Source organism: Dermochelys coriacea, chromosome 5, assembly GCF_009764565.3.
Source record: "Dermochelys coriacea isolate rDerCor1 chromosome 5, rDerCor1.pri.v4, whole genome shotgun sequence".
Taxonomy (NCBI): Eukaryota; Metazoa; Chordata; order Testudines; family Dermochelyidae; genus Dermochelys; species Dermochelys coriacea.
Genome location: NC_050072.1, coordinates 17,244,134 through 17,262,547, shown reverse-complemented (window position 1 = coordinate 17,262,547; position 18,414 = coordinate 17,244,134). Strand labels below are relative to the sequence as shown.

General features: G+C 43.8%; 1 long non-coding RNA gene across 2 annotated transcripts in view; it reads left to right on the top strand.

Annotated features, from left to right (window-relative positions):
* The window catches only part of LOC122460219, a 92,980-nt gene that overhangs the window by 57,465 nt on the left and 17,101 nt on the right, over positions 1-18,414 (top strand). Inside the window, exon 5 of one of the 2 annotated variants that reach the window (XR_006281377.1) lies at positions 2,351-3,915. The exons of the other annotated variant lie outside the window; for it this stretch is intronic. This is a non-coding gene — a long non-coding RNA (uncharacterized LOC122460219). Of the gene's footprint in view, positions 1-2,350; positions 3,916-18,414 lie in introns of those variants that run through there. 2 annotated transcript variants of the gene reach the window in all.

Sequence of the window (18,414 nt, the reverse complement as noted above, 5' to 3'; positions counted from 1 at the left end):
AGATGCCAAGTGACTGTTGAATGTGACTTTCATTGGTGCTGCCTTTTTGGCAGGTTAGTCTTCAATGAGGAAAATATTCTGATGATCATAGCAGCCTGCTATGCCCTGCATAACATTTGCAAAGTGAAGGGCGAAAAGTTTTCCCGGGGTGGAGCGCTGAAGTGGATTGTCTGTCTACTGATTTTTTTGAGCAGCCAGATACCAGGGCAATTAGAGGAGCTCAGTGGGGGGGCTATTCAAATCAGGGAGGCTCTGAAAGAGCGTTTTGACAATGAGCACCAGTAATGTGTTTTTATGTGATCATTGGGTCAGGCAATGTTTACATGTTGCCTTATATGACCCCCTGTAATGCTTGCTTCCTGAACTTTAATTGTAGTGAGCAAATGTTCCTACCTATAGCCACTGTGTTTGAATTTTAGTAGCAACTACCAAGTGCATGGCATAGACTCATTTTGTTTCAAAGATTAGACTTTAATTAAAGGATAAAACTTCTTTATTTTGTTTTTATTTTATTTTATTTTTGCAAATAGGGACATGGCAATGTGGAGTAGTCTCTCAGTTCAGGCTCTCACAGCTGTGTGTAACTCCAGCTTTCATCAGGAAACCAGTCTAGGGATGAATTGCAAGGGGTACTATGATGGAATGGGAACATGCGAAGAATATAGTGGAGGAGTTTTGGAATGACCTGGAACAGTGTTCTGTACTGGCTGCAGGGGGAGTCATGCGCAGATGTGCTCAGACTGCAGGCTATGAGGGACTTGAGCATCTTTTTCTGGCCCTTCCCACTACCTTTATCATCTACTCCTGTCCATCTATCATCTGCTCCTGCCCATGTCTCCTTTCCAGGCCATCCAGCCTGAGTTTTTAATTAATTGCCTCCCTCTGTGCTCTTGGTTCACTATGTGCTGCATCTGTTGACTGCAGCACCTCTCTAAACATGCTCCTCACTCCACCTAGTTCCCCTCCTTATCTGACGGAGGTGATCCGCCAGTGTGTAGGAGTTGGTCCTCAAGGGCACATCTGCAGAAGCCAAAGAAACCATGAACAGAAAAGGTATTATGAGGGCACATAAAGCCGTGAATCACAAAAGTCACATGCACGTCTTTCTGACTGTCCCTTTGCTAGCACACAGCTCAGCGAGAGTACCAAATGCAGTGGGTTTGGAGGGCGGGAGAGAGGGTTGGGAAGGGGGAATGGGCAAGAAAGGACAAAAGGGTCTGGGTGGTTTGTGAAGAGGGTTATTACAAGCATGTAGGGAGAGTATTTTGAATATTGGCACCCTTTTCCATAGGCTGGGGTAATCAAACCCAATATCTCCCTCCTGAGGGTAGCCCAGGATGCAAGAGTGTATCTCCTGCATGAGATGCAGTTGAATGCAGCTTCAGACCAGGTCCATATGCTGCTCGCCTGTGTGATGCTTTGGTCCCTGCAGAAATAATTGCCAGTTGATATGGAAAAGTTTCCTTCTGCAGGGAGGAGAAACAAGGCAGCTCTGCCAAGGAATCTTCAACAGAGGATTGCAAATTACCTACGTGAAAGTGTTCCTCGAGATCTCTGTGGAGGATTCCCAGGACATCCCGTTGTACATTAACAAACTTTTCCACCAGTCCTCCACTGCATAGCTGCATAAGCTCTCTTGGTATTTTCTATCTCTTATCCCTCCTCTATCACATAACAAAGTAAATGAGAGCTCAATCTCCTTCCACTGTGCAGTATCAAAGCAAAATGTATGCTTACCAGATCTTGCTTCTCCGGCTTCATGAGCACCAGAGCTGGAGCGCTGGGACTAGCTAGACTCCTCTGGAGTCAAAAATAGGCCCTGACTCACCATGCCACCGGACAACCCCATCGAATATCCCACATCCTCCTCCCATTCCACTTCCTCATCCACCACTTAATCCTCGGGGTTGACACCGCAGGCCACTGTCTCCAATATCCCCCCAAGATATCCACAGGGCTCTTGGTGGTGCTGGCGGGGTCATCACCAAGGATGGAGTGCAGCTCTTCATAGAAGCAGCATGTCTTCAGTGCTGCATAAGAGCAATGGCTGCCCTCTCTTGTCTTCTGGTATGCCTGCCTCAACTCCTTGATCTTAGCATGGCACTGCTGCATGTCCCTTTCACATCCCTTCTTCCGCATGCCACAAGCAGTCTACCTATAGATATCAAAGTTCCTATGGCTAGAGCGAAGCTGTGATTGCACAGCCTCCTTTCCTAGGGTGACCAGATGTCCCAATTTTATAGGAACAATCCCAGTTTTGGGTCTTTTTCTTATATGGGCTCCTATTACGCCCAATCCCTGTCCCGATTTTTCATACTTGCTGTCTGGTCACCCTATCCTTTCCCCACAGACCCTGCAGATCCAACAGCTCCAGAGTACCCTATGTGGGAGTGTGTCTGTTGTGGAAAGCCAGCATGGTCAGCTGGGAAGATGCTGTGTGAATAGTCCATGCTGCAACAGGAAGTGGAATTTCAAATTTCCAGGGCCTTTGAACAGGGGAGGGGCACATGCCTATGTACCTGGAGGGCAGTGGAGTTCAAACTGTTGATGGGCATTGTGGGACACCACCTGGAGGCCACTTAGAGCAACATAAGTAAGCACACTGTCTACAGTGGCACTACATCACTCTAACTATGTTGCAAAAAAGCTCTCTGCCACTTGTTGTCAGCATAGCAGGGGATTTAAATCAGCAGGAGGAGCATAGTTGTGTGTACACCTCCACTGTTTGGTTGACAAAAGCTGACTGTTGTCGCCAATCTGGGTAGTGTAGACAAGGCCCTTGTTGCACACCTCATTGTGAAATGTAGAAACACTCATGCCATTGCTGAGAAGTTAATTTTACCCCCAGCTATTGTGCACTGAATTGTTGGGCAAGTCAGCTACAAAACAATTAAAAACAATCCCTCTCTCCAACAATACAATACAATACAGAGAAGAATCTGCAATATCTCAGACTGCAAACAACTGATTGTCTTTTAGCAAGCAACTGTTTTGCTTTACAATCAGATGAATCTACAGATGTATCAAACTGTACTATCTAGCCGATTTTATGTGAGGCATCTATGGGAAAGTGATTTTCAAGAACAGTACTTGTTTACTGAGGATTTGCCTATTTCTGATGATGATGATGATACATTTATTGCACTGGGTAATTACTTGGAGTAGGTGGTATAGCCAATGATTTTAGTTCCTTTATTGTGTGATGTTATAATTAACATGTCATATATAATCATTTGTATGCTAAATAGAGTTAAGTTGCAGGATTATAAAAGTATAAGACTGATCAGTATGTAGAGGGAATAATCATGTATTGGGTATCTAAGTAAGTAGGGCTGAAACTCAAGGCCTGGCTGAGGCCTGTAAGATTTTAGCTTAGCCACACTAGGCCTGGGAGCTAAGAAATGCTGATATAAGTAAGTGACCAAAGAATAACCCGATGCCCTAAGACTATGGAAAAAGATGTACCAATGGGTGATATTGCAAAAATTTAACAGTAATTTTTTTTCTTACAAGATACCCGGTAGTCACATTTTTCTAACACATGCCCTAACCTCAGGGTGCACAATGTGCATAAATGCTAATGAGATATAGTCAGAGTCACATTATAAAAAGGGGGTGCCCAGAACAGGAAAATTGAGCTCCCTATGGGAAAACTCCATCAGGAACCATCCCTCTACTGATTATCAATCCATGAGAGACTCATCAGACCTTAACACAATTGTTAAGGATGTGGGTATAACTATATTTGTAACTTCTGCATAGGTCTGTATCGAATTACTATATGCTTCGGTAATCATAACTTTAATTGTAACTCTAATAAAACTTGTAAAATAGACTAGCCTGTGTACTTGTGATAATATGTGTGGTGACTACCCTTGGGCTTTACGTGTTCCTAGAAGCCCTAAATTTGAAGCAAGTAGCAGAGGTATCTTTCACTCTGATAAGCTTCAGAGTAGCAGCCGTGTTGGTCTGTATCCGCAAAAAGAACAGGAGTACTTGTGGCACCTTAGAGACTTACAAACTTCAGGTGCCACAAGCACTTTTGATAAGCTTGAAACTGTAGCCACCAGAGCCGAACCCACAGTGGTGTAATACCTCATTACAACATTCATTTTAAATAAAATAAAAGGCTACAGTGGGTTTGAGGTGGTTGAAGTGTGTTTGGGTTACAATTGATGGACCCCCTTCAATAACAGGGAAACATTCAGGAGTTGTTCAAAGAATCCTTTCAAAAGCACCCAGTGCAACATGGAACCATTGGTTTCTGCACAGGGAGTCATTAGCAAGTAAAGACATGGTATCTGAGCTTCACGAAACTCTTAAATGCCGTCAAAATTGTGAATTACATTTTAAAATGCCAAGAATTCATGATGCTTTCAGGTTTTCTGTCAGAAAATGGGCAATACACATGTACGTCAGCTTTATCATGCTAAGGTTCCTTGGCTGTCCTGTGGCAAACTGTCTCATGTATACAAATTTAAAAGTGAGTTGGCAGCTTTTCTTGAAGAAGAAAAAAAGGCTCGTCTGGCAGAGCACTTCAGTAAAGACAATGGTTTGCTCGTGTTGCATATCTGGCAGATACATTCAATCATCTGAATTATTTGAATTTGTCTTTAGTGATTGCAAATCACTCTGAGCAAACTGACAAAACTGCTGCATTAAAAAAAAACCCTTTGAGGAACAAACATGTTTCAAATGAAAGGATGGACATGTTTCATAATGTCTCTAGTAGGGTGACCAGATGTTCTGATTTTATAGGGACAGTCTCGATTTTTGGGTCTTTTTCTTATATAGGCTCCTATTACTCCCCACCCCCATCCCGATTTTTCACATTTGCTGTCTGGTCACCCTAGTCTCTAGAAACAAAATAGTGGAAAGATTCTGCTATCCAGGAAGCACTGAAGAAAACAATCAGTAATCATTTAACTAAATTGCACACAAGATTCTACGATTACTTTCCAGATGAGCAACCCAAGGGTGAAGAATGGATACAGGATCCATTTGGACCTGTGTTGGAAAACAGGAGTCTACCTATGGAGGAAGAATCTCAGCTGGTCAAGTTACCTTGCAATCATAGTCTACCAAGAAAAGATACTGAAATGAGCCTTCTTTGGTTTTGGTGTAGTGCCACTGCTGGAGAATATCCTATTCTTATTTGCCATGCTATTGGAGTAATTTTGCCATTCAATGCAACATACTAGTGCAAAACTGGATTCTCTGCCTTGACTCTACTGAAGAATAAAAGCAGGAACAGACTGGATGTTGAACATGACCTTCAGATTGCTCTGACTGCAATTATACAAACTTTGATAAACTCATCAAAGAGAAGCAAGCTCAAGTTTCTCATGAAGTAGAACCTAGGATTTATTATACTGTTGTTAATATGTTCCTGTTGATGTTGATTTCTACCTTTAACTTTCTGACTGTTGAGCTGCTTTAATTTATTGTAGTTATTTATTATATGTAATGGGTAATAAGTATTTGGGGGCCAAAATACTGGTGTGTTTTCTACTTAAGCTATTTACTAGGTCGGGACCCATTTGTAAACACTGATGGTCCAAAAAAGGTTGAGGACCACAGGAATAAGGCATAAATCCTGGACTTTTTCCTCCACAAGGACTGATAGGTCAAATATGGATTGACTGTTCATTCCTCCAAGGAAATCTGCACAACACCTTCAAATGATGAGCCTGGGAGCTTAAATTCATAACTTTGCTAGATAATAAAAATCCTGGTCTTAATGAAGACACTGAATTTATGGCTTATTACAAAAATTTCTAACCCACTAATTCCCCCACACACACTTTTTTTTTTTGTCCTATTACTGTAAAGGAGTTAACTGGCCACTACACCTGGAATGGTTTTGTACAATAGGTCTTAATTACTTATGCTAAACAATTTCTTCCACCTTGTATTTAGCTATGATGCTCTGAGTACCTTTCCCAGACCTGAAGAAGAGCTCTGTGTAGCTGAAAAGCTTGTCTCTCTCGTCCACTAAAACAGGGGTGGCCAACCTGTGGATCCAGAGCCACCTGCGGCTCTTCAGAAGTTAATATGCGGCTCCTTGTAAAGTCATAGACTCTGGGGCTGGAGCTACAGGTGCCAGCTTTCCAATGTGCTGGGGGGTGCTCACTGCTTAACCCCTGGCTCTGCCACAGGCCCTGCCCCCACTCCACCCCTTCCCTCCCCTGAGCCTGCCGTGCCTTCACTCCTATCCCTCCCCCCCCGCCCCAAGCCTCCTGCACGTCACAAAACAGCAGATTGGGAGGTGCAGGGACGGAGGAGGAGGCGCTGATCGGTGGGGCTGCTGGTGGATGGGAGGTGCTGGGAGTGTGGGAGGGAGCTGATGGGGGGGGGCCTGCTGATGTATTACTGTGGCTCTTTGGCAATGTACATTGGTAAATTCTGGCTCCTTCTCAGGCTCAGGTTGGCCACCCCTGCAGTAAAAGATATTGTCACAACCTCAGGGGTTCCCCTGAGAAGGCAGATCAGCATTGTAAGTGCCTAGCCCTGTTGCAAACATTTCATAGCATTTTGGAGAGGGTCAAAGGTGTGTGAGTGGAGAGTGGAAGTTTCCTTTGCAGAATACGAGAGGCCAGGGGGGAGAGAAAGAAGAAGAGCAGAGAACGGGTTACCTCAACACTTCAGCTAGCTCCATGTGAAGATAAGACGCTGGCCCCAGCCCAAGGTCATGGGCTCGACGAGAAATCAGCAGCTGGCGAGCCGTGAGAAGAACTAAGTTGAACAGAGCCGCAGAGATAGCAGCAAAAACAGTGAGAGCAAATAAAACAGCGACAGCAAAGGCCAATAGAAGAAAAAACAAAGTCTCCAGAGCCAGGATGTTTTGGGAAACCAAGGAGGCCACAGCAAGCCAGTTTGGACTGGCCCAAAGAGCATCAGAAGCAGAGGTCCCTGAGTGGAATACCACCACCCGCACCCCTCCCCCAAGGAGCCCAGGACTTAAAACCCTCCTGATAGCTGGAGCAATTTGGAGATCAACAGCGGATCCTTCGATGACCTGGGCCCAGGACAACACTTCCATCCACCTTCTCTTTCCCCCCCCCGCCCTTCTTCTGATGTTACACCCAGTCTTGGCCAGTCTGAGTCATGCATGTGTGAGTATGAAAGTGGGTTAGGGCTTGGGGCATTAACGCTTTCTTTCTTCCCCTGAGTGAAGTGGGAGCGTTCCCAACACTCTCGGCTATTATTTTATTAATAAAGCTTTAAAATTTAGACATTTGGTGTGCTTCGTCATCTCCTCCCCAAAAAAGATCCTGTGGCCCCAGCCTAATCAACTGTGGCCCCAGGCAAATTGGTAACAAAAATCTGTCACAATGTTACCTCACCCACCTTGTCTCTCTAATAAACTAAAAAAGATTTCACTGGAACTCTTATGGTGACCTGGGTAACTGATTGGTGGCTTCCCCAGTTGTGAATAACATGCTCATGCCAATGAAACCTTCATCCCACACCACACTGTCATGCCTTATTCTTCTGTATGTTACTGAAAGTTGTTCCAATGATTTCACGGTATAAAATAATGATGCCTTTGAGTTATTTGTCCAAAAGGAGCTACTATCCAAAGGAGGTCTGCTTATTTTCTTTACTCTTGCCGAAGTATGCAAGCTTTAGCAGCCTCATAAAGATGGACTTGTTGAAAGCATGTTTTCTCAGTTTCATACATCACATTTTTGAAGAAGTGAAAAAGTTATATAATAAGACTATTTAATTACTGCATGTATTTGTGTGGCATACTTGAGGAAAAGCATTTTCACGTATGGGTGTAGTTTTAACAAAGAAAACACAGAATTAAACTTATACACTGATAAGGTCACAGAACAGCTTCAACCCCCTTCCCTAGAGATAGCATAGTCATAGTTTTGGATAGCACTTCACCGGTGATCACAGTGCTCTTGTTTTTTCACTTTAATACTAAAACTTGCAATTCTCTTTCCAAACATTAATTAATTGATTTCAAATGATAACTCAGGGTACTTCCATTTTCCCTGTTTAAGGTCCATTCCTGCCCTCCATTGCATGTATGTTGGACTACGTAGGCAGTTGTGATCCAATAAACCAAGCACCAAACTTGAGATTAGGAAGGCTGGCTTCTAGTTTGAACTCTGCCATTGATTAGCCATGTGACTCGATTTATGACAAATATTCAAAAGTAGCCATTGCTTTGTGACATCCTTCATTCTTGAGAGCTCAGCATCAGAAACGATGTATTTCAGATTTTTCAGTTCAGCCAGCAAACCAAAATATCAATTATACATTCAGCTCTAACGGAGATAGTAGTACTTGCTCACACAGCTTTTAAATTAGTTTGAGAGCTATCTAAAATGCTGCAGTATGTAAGTGCAAAGTATCATAATTGTTTTTCAGATGTGTGTCTCTTTCTGCCCATGCATTAGAGAGCTCATTTAAGCATTTCCTTAAGGAAAAAATCCCATTGCATTTAACAGACAAACTTTTTAATAGATTTTCTGAATCATTCTATAGACATTATTATTCTTGTTATAGAATTCCATAGGATGCTTTTAAAAATACATACAGAAAGGATATTGTATTTAATATGTAGTGTTTTTGGAATAATTTCTACATAACCCTGTTGTGGTGGTGGTGGTTTATTAATTGTAGACAGCAGCACTAAGGGGCCCAAATTAGGGATGAGAGACACATGCTAAGTACTGTACAAATAAACAGTCCCCTCTCCAGAGTTTACATGAGATGAGACAACAAATGGATGTAACAAACAGAAGAAACACAAGAAGACAATTACAAAGAAAGTATGAAGCAGTGAACACAATACAGCAGCTGCCTAACCATTGTTGAGGGTTTTTTGTAGGCATCAAAGCCAAGGGAGTTGAAGGAGGACAATGAGGTGGCTGTGCAGATGTTTACAGGGACCTCTTTCCTTCTGTAGGAGATGGCAAAGGGATGGTATTTGTTGAAACATATGACAAATAGGCAATCGAGACTAGCATCTATGTGAGTAGAAGTGGGAATTGACATCCCGATAGCGTATAAGAGACGATAAGTAGGGTTGGGATAGACCAGGAAGGATGTCAACCCTATTGCATTTTATAGGTCTCTTCCATTCAGCTTTGTTTTCTCAGAAACAACTCTGACATCATAATCAAAAAGGCTGACAAAGGAGGTGCTGTCGTCATCATGAATAGGTCGGAGTATGAACAAGAGGCTACTAGGCAGCTCTTCAACACCACTTTCTACAAGCCATTACCCTCTGATCCCACTGAGAGTTACCAAAAGAAACTACAGCATTTGCTCAAGAAACTCCCTGAAAAAGCACAAGAACAAATCCGCATAGACACACCCCTGGAGCCCCGACCTGGGGTATTCTATCTGCTACCCAAGATCCATAAACCTGGAAATCCTGGACGCCCCATCATCTCAGGCATTGGCACCCTGACTGCAGGATTGTCTGGCTATGTAGACTCCCTCCTCAGGCCCTTCGTTACCAGCACTCCCAGCTATCTTCGAGACACCACTGACTTCCTGAGGAAACTACAGTCCATTGGTGATCTTCCTAAAAACACCATCCTAGCCACTATGGATGTAGAAGCCCTCTACACCAACATTCCACACAAAGATGGACTACAAGCCGTCAGGAACAGTATCCCCGATACTGTCACGGCTAACCTGGTGGCTGAACTTTGTGACTTTGTCCTGACCCATAACTATTTCACATTTGGTGATAATGTATACCTTCAAATCAGCGGCACTGCGATGGGTACCCACATGGCCCCACAGTATGCCAACATTTTTATGGCTGACTTAGAACAACGCTTCCTCAGCTCTCGTCCCCTAATGCCCCTACTCTACTTGCGCTACATTGATGACATCTTCATCATCTGGACCCATGGAAAAGAAGCTCTTGAGGAATTCCACCATGATTTCAACAATTTCCATCCCACCATCAACCTCAGCCTGGACCAGTCCACACAAGAGATCCACTTCCTGGACACTACGGTGCTAATAAGCGATGGTCACATAAACACCACCCTATATCGGAAACCTACTGACCGCTATTCCTACCTACATGCCTCTAGCTTTCATCCAGATCATACCACTCGATCCATTGTCTACAGCCAAGCGCTACGATATAACCGCATTTGCTCCAACCCCTCAGACAGAGACAAACACCTACAAGATCTCTATCATGCATTCCTATAACTACAATACCCACCTGCTGAAGTGAAGAAACAGATTGACAGAGCCAGAAGAGTACCCAGAAGTCACCTACTACAGGACAGGCCCAAGAAAGAAAACAACAGAACGCCACTAGCCATCACCTTCAGCCCCCAACTAAAACCTCTCCAACGCATCATCAAGGATCTACAACCTATCCTGAAGGACGACCCATCACTCTCACAGATCTTGGGAGACAGACCAGTCCTTGCTTACAGACAGCCCCCCAATCTGAAGCAAATACTCACCAGCAACCACACACCACACAACAGAACCACTAACCCAGGAACCTATCCTTGCAACAAAGCCCGTTGCCAACTCTGTCCACATATCTATTCAGGGGACACCATCATAGGGCCTAATCACATCAGCCACACTATCAGAGGCTCGTTCACCTGCGCATCTACCAATGTGATATATGCCATCATGTGCCAGCAATGCCCCTCTGCCATGTACATTGGCCAAACTGGACAGTCTCTACGTAAAAGAATGAATGGACACAAATCAGACGTCAAGAATTATAACATTCAAAAACCAGTTGGAGAACACTTCAATCTCTCTGGTCACTCGATCACAGACCTAAGAGTGGCTATCCTTCAACAAAAAAGCTTCAGAAACAGACTCCAACGAGAGACTGCTGAATTGGAATTAATTTGCAAACTGGATACAATTAACCTAGGCTTGAATAGAGACTGGGAATGGATGAGTCATTACACAAAGTAAAACTATTTCCCCATGGTATTTCTCCCTCCCACCCCACCCCCCACTGTTCCTCTGATATTCTTGTTAACTGCTGGAATTAGCCTACCTTGCTTGTCACCATGAAAGGTTTTCCTCCTTTCCCCCCCTGCTGCTGGTGATGATGGTTTATCTTAAGTGATCACTCTCCTTACAGTGTGTATGATAAACCCATTGTTTCATGTTCTCTGTGTGTGTGTATATAAATCTCTCCTCTGTTTTTTCCACCAAATGCATCCGATGAAGTGAGCTGTAGCTCACGAAATCTTATGCTCTAATAAATTTGTTAGTCTCTAAGGTGCCACAAGTACTCCTTTTCTTTTTGCGAATACAGACTAACACGGCTGCTACTCTGAAACCACACATTTATGTATAATTAGTATCAATCTATCTTATGTGCACCCTTACCTTTAGTCTCCCAGGTTTCCAGAGAAGAAATACATTGCACGCCCCATTTTGAATGTTTATTTGGTCTTCTGTATTCATGTCATTTGTATAGTAGGCAAGTTGTTTCCCACAATAGAGGGTTCACTAACAAGGTCAACTCCCAGACTGCTGTGCTGGGCAACACAAAATGGGGAAGAGATGGCCAGCCCTCTGTAGAGATAGAGGTGGTTAGGGACTATTTAGAAAAGCTGGACGTGCACAAGTCCATGGGGCCGGACGAATTGCATCCGAGAGTGCTGAAGGAATTGGCGGCTGTGATTGCAGAGCCCTTGGCCATTATCTTTGAAAACTCGTGGCGAACGGGGGAAGTCCCGGATGACTGGAAAAAGGCTAATGTAGTGCCCATCTTTAAAAAAGGGAAGAAGGAGGATCCTGGGAACTACAGGCCGGTCAGCCTCACCTCAGTCCCTGGAAAAATCATGGAGCAGGTCCTCAAAGAATCAATCCTGAAGCACTTAGAGGAGAGGAAAGTGATCAGGAACAGTCAGCATGGATTCACCAAGGGAAGGTCATGCCTGACTAATCTAATCGCCTTTTATGATGAGATTACTGGTTCTGTGGATGAAGGGAAAGCAGTGGATGTATTGTTTCTTGACTTTAGCAAAGCTTTTGACACGGTCTCCCACAGCATTCTTGTCAGCAAGTTAAGGAAGTATGGGCTGGATGAATGCACTATAAGGTGGGTAGAAAGCTGGCTAGATTGTCGGGCTCAACGGGTAGTGATCAATGGCTCCATGTCTAGTTGGCAGCCGGTGTCAAGTGGAGTGCCCCAGGGGTCGGTCCTGGGGCCCGTTTTGTTCAATATCTTCATAAATGATCTGGAGGATGGTGTGGATTGCACTCTCAGCATATTTGCGGATGATACTAAACTGGGAGGAGTGGTAGATACGCTGGAGGGGAGGGATAGGATACAGAAGGACCTAGACAAATTGGAGGATTGGGCCAAAAGAAATCTAATGAGGTTCAATAAGGATAAGTGCAGGGTCCTGCACTTAGGATGGAAGAATCCAATGCACCGCTACAGACTAGGGACCGAATGGCTCGGCAGCAGTTCTGCGGAAAAGGACCTAGGGGTGACAGTGGACGAGAAGCTGGATATGAGTCAGCAGTGTGCCCTTGTTGCCAAGAAGGCCAATGGCATTTTGGGATGTATAAGTAGGGGCATAGCGAGCAGATCGAGGGACGTGATCGTTCCCCTCTATTCGACACTGGTGAGGCCTCATCTGGAGTACTGTGTCCAGTTTTGGGCCCCACACTACAGGAAGGATGTGGATAAATTGGAAAGAGTACAACGAAGGGCAACGAAAATGATTAGGGGTCTAGAGCACATGACTTATGAGGAGAGGCTGAGGGAGCTGGGATTGTTTAGTCTGCAGAAGAGAAGAATGAGGGGGGATTTGATAGCTGCTTTCAACTACCTGAAAGGGGGTTTCAAAGAGGATGGCTCTAGACTGTTCTCAATGGTAGCAGATGACAGAACGAGGAGTAATGGTCTCAAGTTGCAATGGGGGAGGTTTAGATTGGATATTAGGAAAAACTTTTTCACTAAGAGGGTGGTGAAACACTGGAATGCGTTACCTAGGGAGGTGGTAGAATCTCCTTCCTTAGAGGTTTTTAAGGTCAGGCTTGACAAAGCCCTGGCTGGGATGATTTAACTGGGACTTGGTCCTGCTTTGAGCAGGGGGTTGGACTAGATGACCTTCTGGGGTCCCTTCCAACCCTGATATTCTATGATTCTATGATTCTATGAATTTAATTTGTAGAAGATGACTGCTTTGGGTAAATGGTACCAAATGAATGCTGGAAAGCAATGACAGAGCTATGTAAAAAAATCATAACAAATTTCATAAGAAAATGGTTTGAAAGCTTTCATGCTTGACAGTTTCTTCTAAACAAACTTTTCATCTTACGGTCCCTATTTCCCAAAGTAGATAAGCAGCTATTCCTTGTTTAAAGCATAAGAGGTATTTCATGCAACTCTCAATTCTTTCCTGTGTTTTGAATAGCATCTGAGCAGTGTAGCAATGCAAGGATGCTGGCTTAGGTGTGTGCTCTGAGTCCCAGATGAAAAGACAGGATCTCCTGACTTTCTATTGTTGTGACTCCAGTGACTGGGCATTTCTTAAATTAAAGCACTGAGACTCAATAATGAAGTTCATAGAGTAGCTAATGAGCTTTATTGATCATGTCTGCAAGATCATTCATACTGCCCTCTCTAAACTCCCCAAATCCTATCTGAGCATGCATTGGACTCAGTATAAACACCAGGAAGTATTCTTTGCAGGTAGCCTCTTTGGTAGTTGGAAAGTCCAGCCAGGAACCTGGAACTAACACAGATCTAGGTGGTCTCATGGTTATCATAGTGACTGGGACTCAGGAGACCCGGACTTGATTACTAGCTGCACTTCTGACTTCCCCTGTGACCTTGGGTAAATCATTTAAGGTTGTATTATGCACCCTAACTCACACATGTGATTCCACCAACTTGAGCAAGTGCTCACCCCCTTTGAGCAAGGACTGCATGGTCTATACTTCAATCTCTGTGCTTGAGTTCCTCATCTATAAAATGGGGTAGTAATAATAATACTTCCCTACTTCACTCATGTGATGTGAAGTTAAATTGATAAATATCGTTCGGGCCTATGACGACAAGGATTAAATATGTATAAAACACATGCAGCAACCTGTGGTAATTTACCCATCTTCTCCTACTATAGTAAGTTATTATTAGCATACTAAGAAAACAATGAAAATGGTTATAAGATACTTCTGAAGCCAAAGTTCACAGGATGTGGGGGGGGGGGTCATGGGAAAGAGAATCAGAGAATTAATGGATTGGATTACTTTTTTAAAAATGAACAATAGCAGATGGGGAATCAAAAGCAAGAAAAGAACAAGCACCAGATAAAAAGAAGGAGAGGAAAAGTCCTTAAGTGCAGCCACTATCCATACATCAACGATGAAAGTGCCAGCCTGGAACAGATTTTAAGTGAAGTCTCCTGAGTCCCATATAAAAGAGTGTTCTGTTATGCTGCAAAACCCTGTCACAGCAGGGAAAGCACCAAGTGTATAATGTGCTCTTCACACACAGTGACAAACCACACAGCAAGGCATCCCAGGCTTAATTAAAACATTAAATAGCCAAAAAAAGTGAGTGGAGGGTGCTTTTGCTACTTACAGATAACTATGGAGAAAATCACCACTTACATCTGAGCGCAAAGTGAATGTCACTTGTTTTTTTCAGATGTGTTCAGGTGATGATGTAACACCCCTTAGCTCTGCTTGATACCTTGTGATGCCATTCAGAGCCATTTGTGCAGCAAGGGACAATATCATCAAGTCACTGTGGTCAATATTTTCCCAACTAAGGTGACAAATAAGTCTACATTTGGGCACCTACACATATAATGGCTTGAGTGTCAGAGGGGCTGAGTGATCGGAGCTCTGGCCATTTTTCGTTAGATGCCAAAAGTTGCAAAACATAGGTGGTTTGATGCAGGTCCTGCAGTAGTTTGTTTCAGTGCAGACAGTAGAACCCACACCTCCAAACGTCCATCCGTGTGCTTTAGCCACAAGATCATCCTCTTTCTTCTGGTGGCAGGTGGGAGGTTGGAACAAATAAAGATCATGGGTTTGTTTTGTCAGATTGAGCATGCATGTGTCTTGCTCTGAATATTTTCACCCCCACTCCCTTTTAGGATGATAATGCTAAGCACAATGGCAGAAGTAGATGGCATAGGTGCAGAGGCCAATGATGGCCAAAAGAAGAGGGTAGAAGGAGGCATATAAGGTTGCAGGGTCTGCTCCATGCATAGAGTGTGAGTGAAAGGAGATACAGGACATGACAAGAGAGAGGAATGGATAGTTGCAAAGGAAACATGGGAAATACGTTTAGGTCAAAAGTTTAGGCATTTGCATGGACATTCCAGAGGGAAGGGATGCAGACAGCAGAAACAGAGGCCAGCCTCCCAAAAGGAGCAAGGTGAAGATAGGGCCATTGTCTTCCACATTGGCCAGCAAAACTGGATGGCTATTAAACGGAACATACCCTTGCCATATCCTCCAGTGTGTGGCACAGCTTCACACCATTCAATCTTCAAGGCTCTGCCTGAACGGTGCAACCAGTAACATCTTTTTTTTTTAAAGCTTGCTGTGAGAGACCCTCTCTAGAGCTAAATCAGGTTAACTTCTCCTTTACACTTGCAGGAAGAAATTTATAATCATCTCATGGGTGACAAAGAAATAAGTTTCTCCTTCACAATTTTTGCATGCTCAATTAATTTGACAAAATCCTCCGGAGGCCACATTATTAAGATCAATACAACATTCAGAACAAGTAACTGCAAACTACCAAAGTGAATTAGAATTCAAACCCGTAGAATGGATGCAATATCTGAAGCACAGGAACTGTTCCAAAGCAAGTCCTTTCCTGAAGTTCTTAGAAGACAACTACAAAGGCAACATAGGATCATATTTAATGCCTTCTCATAATCACTACAGCCACAAAGTGGGAAAGTGTCCGTGGCTACAATTGACTACAATTGCAGGCAAGTTTACAAGTCTATTGGGTTCCGGGCAGGCAAGTTTATAGCGGTAGGACCGTAGGAAGGAAAGTTTCCCTGTATACAGAGATCAAGCTACAAGAGATGGCATGTGGAAAATCTTTTATATAACAGCTCAATAAATATAGCTTTTCTGAAGCATTCATCTTGATAGTATCAAAAGTCCAATTGCAAGAGGAAAGGTATTAAATGAAGAGCAATTGTGTTTTGGATATTATTTACATTTTATAATTCTGGGTTGTAAAACAAACAAACAAAAGCATATCCCACTCTAAACAAACTCCTAGACTGAAGGCTAAGGTATTTATTACCCACGATCTGGTTATAGTAACTTACTGCTGCTTTCAGATCTCACCATCGGTATGCCCACAACAAACATATCTACCTAAGCAACTCATTTCAGGCATTGAGGGAAAAATTCAGATTCTAAGAAACTGACATACTTTACTATACCAGTAACTTGACAATGTTCCCCATTAAACTCAGTAATAATAACCTTATCCTAACCAACAGCTAGACTTTCAGCCTCAGAGAGAGTGTTTATCCCAGGATTTGGATGTTACTTATAAACAAGAACCACCCTTAGGTTGTCAGCTAATTTACTTCTGAAGGTCCCTGGGTAGCACTGATTATTTAGACACTAGAGCATCCTGTGCTAATATGTATATTGTTTCCTTCACTCTGTAGCAGGAAGTGCTGGGGAAGGTCTCAGGCAGAAGCTCCACAATGAGGCAGACACAGAGGGAGTTAACATCAGTTAGGGATAATACTGTTTGTCTTGTGCTGTGTAACAGTGTGTGCTGAGTCAGCACCCACCAATATATATTAATTGGGACCTAACTGGAAGACAGGTAGTTGATAGAGGGGGTCAATTAGCTGAGTAGAGCTATAGCTGCAGGGCTCAATGAAGGGGAAGCAATCTCAGCAGATGGGATTATATAAACTGACAGGAAGGCGCCTGAAGGAAGGCAAAGGATGAAATGCCTGCTGCTGGTATTGGGGAGTCCTTTCATCAGAGGCAAATATGGAAGCTGGCTGTAGAATGTAAGTTACTTGAAAATAACACTCTAGGCTGTGGTCTGCTGAATGAATATAGGGTGACTAGATGTTCCAATTTTATAGGGACAGTCCTGATTTTTGAGCCTTTTTCTTATATAGGCTCCTATACCCTCTGTCCTGAATTTTCACATTTGCTGTCTGGTCACTCTAAATGAATATACTAAAATGTGATGTTACAGGAGACTTGGGTGGGTATGGTCTGTGATTAAGGCCTGAAAGGACTCTCACAGCTAATAAAGTTTCTTGGTTGGGGTAGAAGGAAACAGATCTCTCTGTGCTTCTTCAGCACCAGTATCATGCATCTATCTTGTATCAAATAAGCCCTATGGCCAGAAGCTCCAGAGACGAAACAGCTCTCTACTCCCATCTAGAGGTGATAAAGAAAAATGATGCCAGAGCTGTATTTGCCCAGGCTACCTACCCACCATTCCTTTAGTGACCCTTGGGAGTCTGACTATGGATTTTGGGAGGTAGTAGGTGTGGTGGAGAAGCCTTTTCCAAACATTTGGGTCTTTTCTCAAGCATCTAACATGTTTTTGGTTCCACTCCTGTGAGTCATTAATAGGGAGAGACCACAAAGACTAAGAACTTTGCAGCAAGCGGCAATGCAGAGGATAGCTGCAGAGCTCAGTGGAGTCTAATGGGATCCTGCCTACCCAGCACTTTAAAGTTAAATAACTAAGTTGGGATGGGTGATAGGGCCAAGCACCTCCCTTGGGAATGGAGATAGGCCTATAAAGAGGCACTTGGTTTACCGCTGGCTGATCGACGAGTGGGTTACGTGATGTGACAAAGGGGCATTCCCACCAGTTGGTGGGAAGGGACTTGAATGGACCATTGATCCCCAAAGTTACTAGGGTGTGGGGGTTATTTTACTCTTTATTTGCGTATGTGTGTATATATATATGCACACAGTTTTTTGTGTTTTTTTTTCCCCCCAAGATTATGACTGTTCCCCTTCCCCTAACAAAGATTTCCCTGCTCATGTACAGTCTGAGTGCTGGGCTGGGGGGGGGGGAGGGTTGAAGAGTTCTACCTGTAAATAGCACCCCAAGAAGCTGAGTTTAATTTTCCAGTGTTTCTGGATGGGGCTAATGTTAGTTTAGTTATTTGTCCCAACAGATCCTAGACAGGGGTTGGAAGTTCCCTTGGAGGGATGGTGGGGGAGCGAAGAGAGGAACTCCAGGCTGAGGAGTGTCCCAGGGGTTCCTAGCTGCTCCTGGGCTTGCTCCAGCCCCTGGGGTCCCACTCCCTGTTCCCCCAACCTGATCCTAAGCTCTACAGTGGCTGTTCCAGCCCTTCTTGGCCCTGTTCTTGCCTCTGCTCCACCAGGGTTTGTGTAGGCAATCAGGTGCACCCCCTGGTTTTGGTGCCCCAACCCTAGATATATTGAACC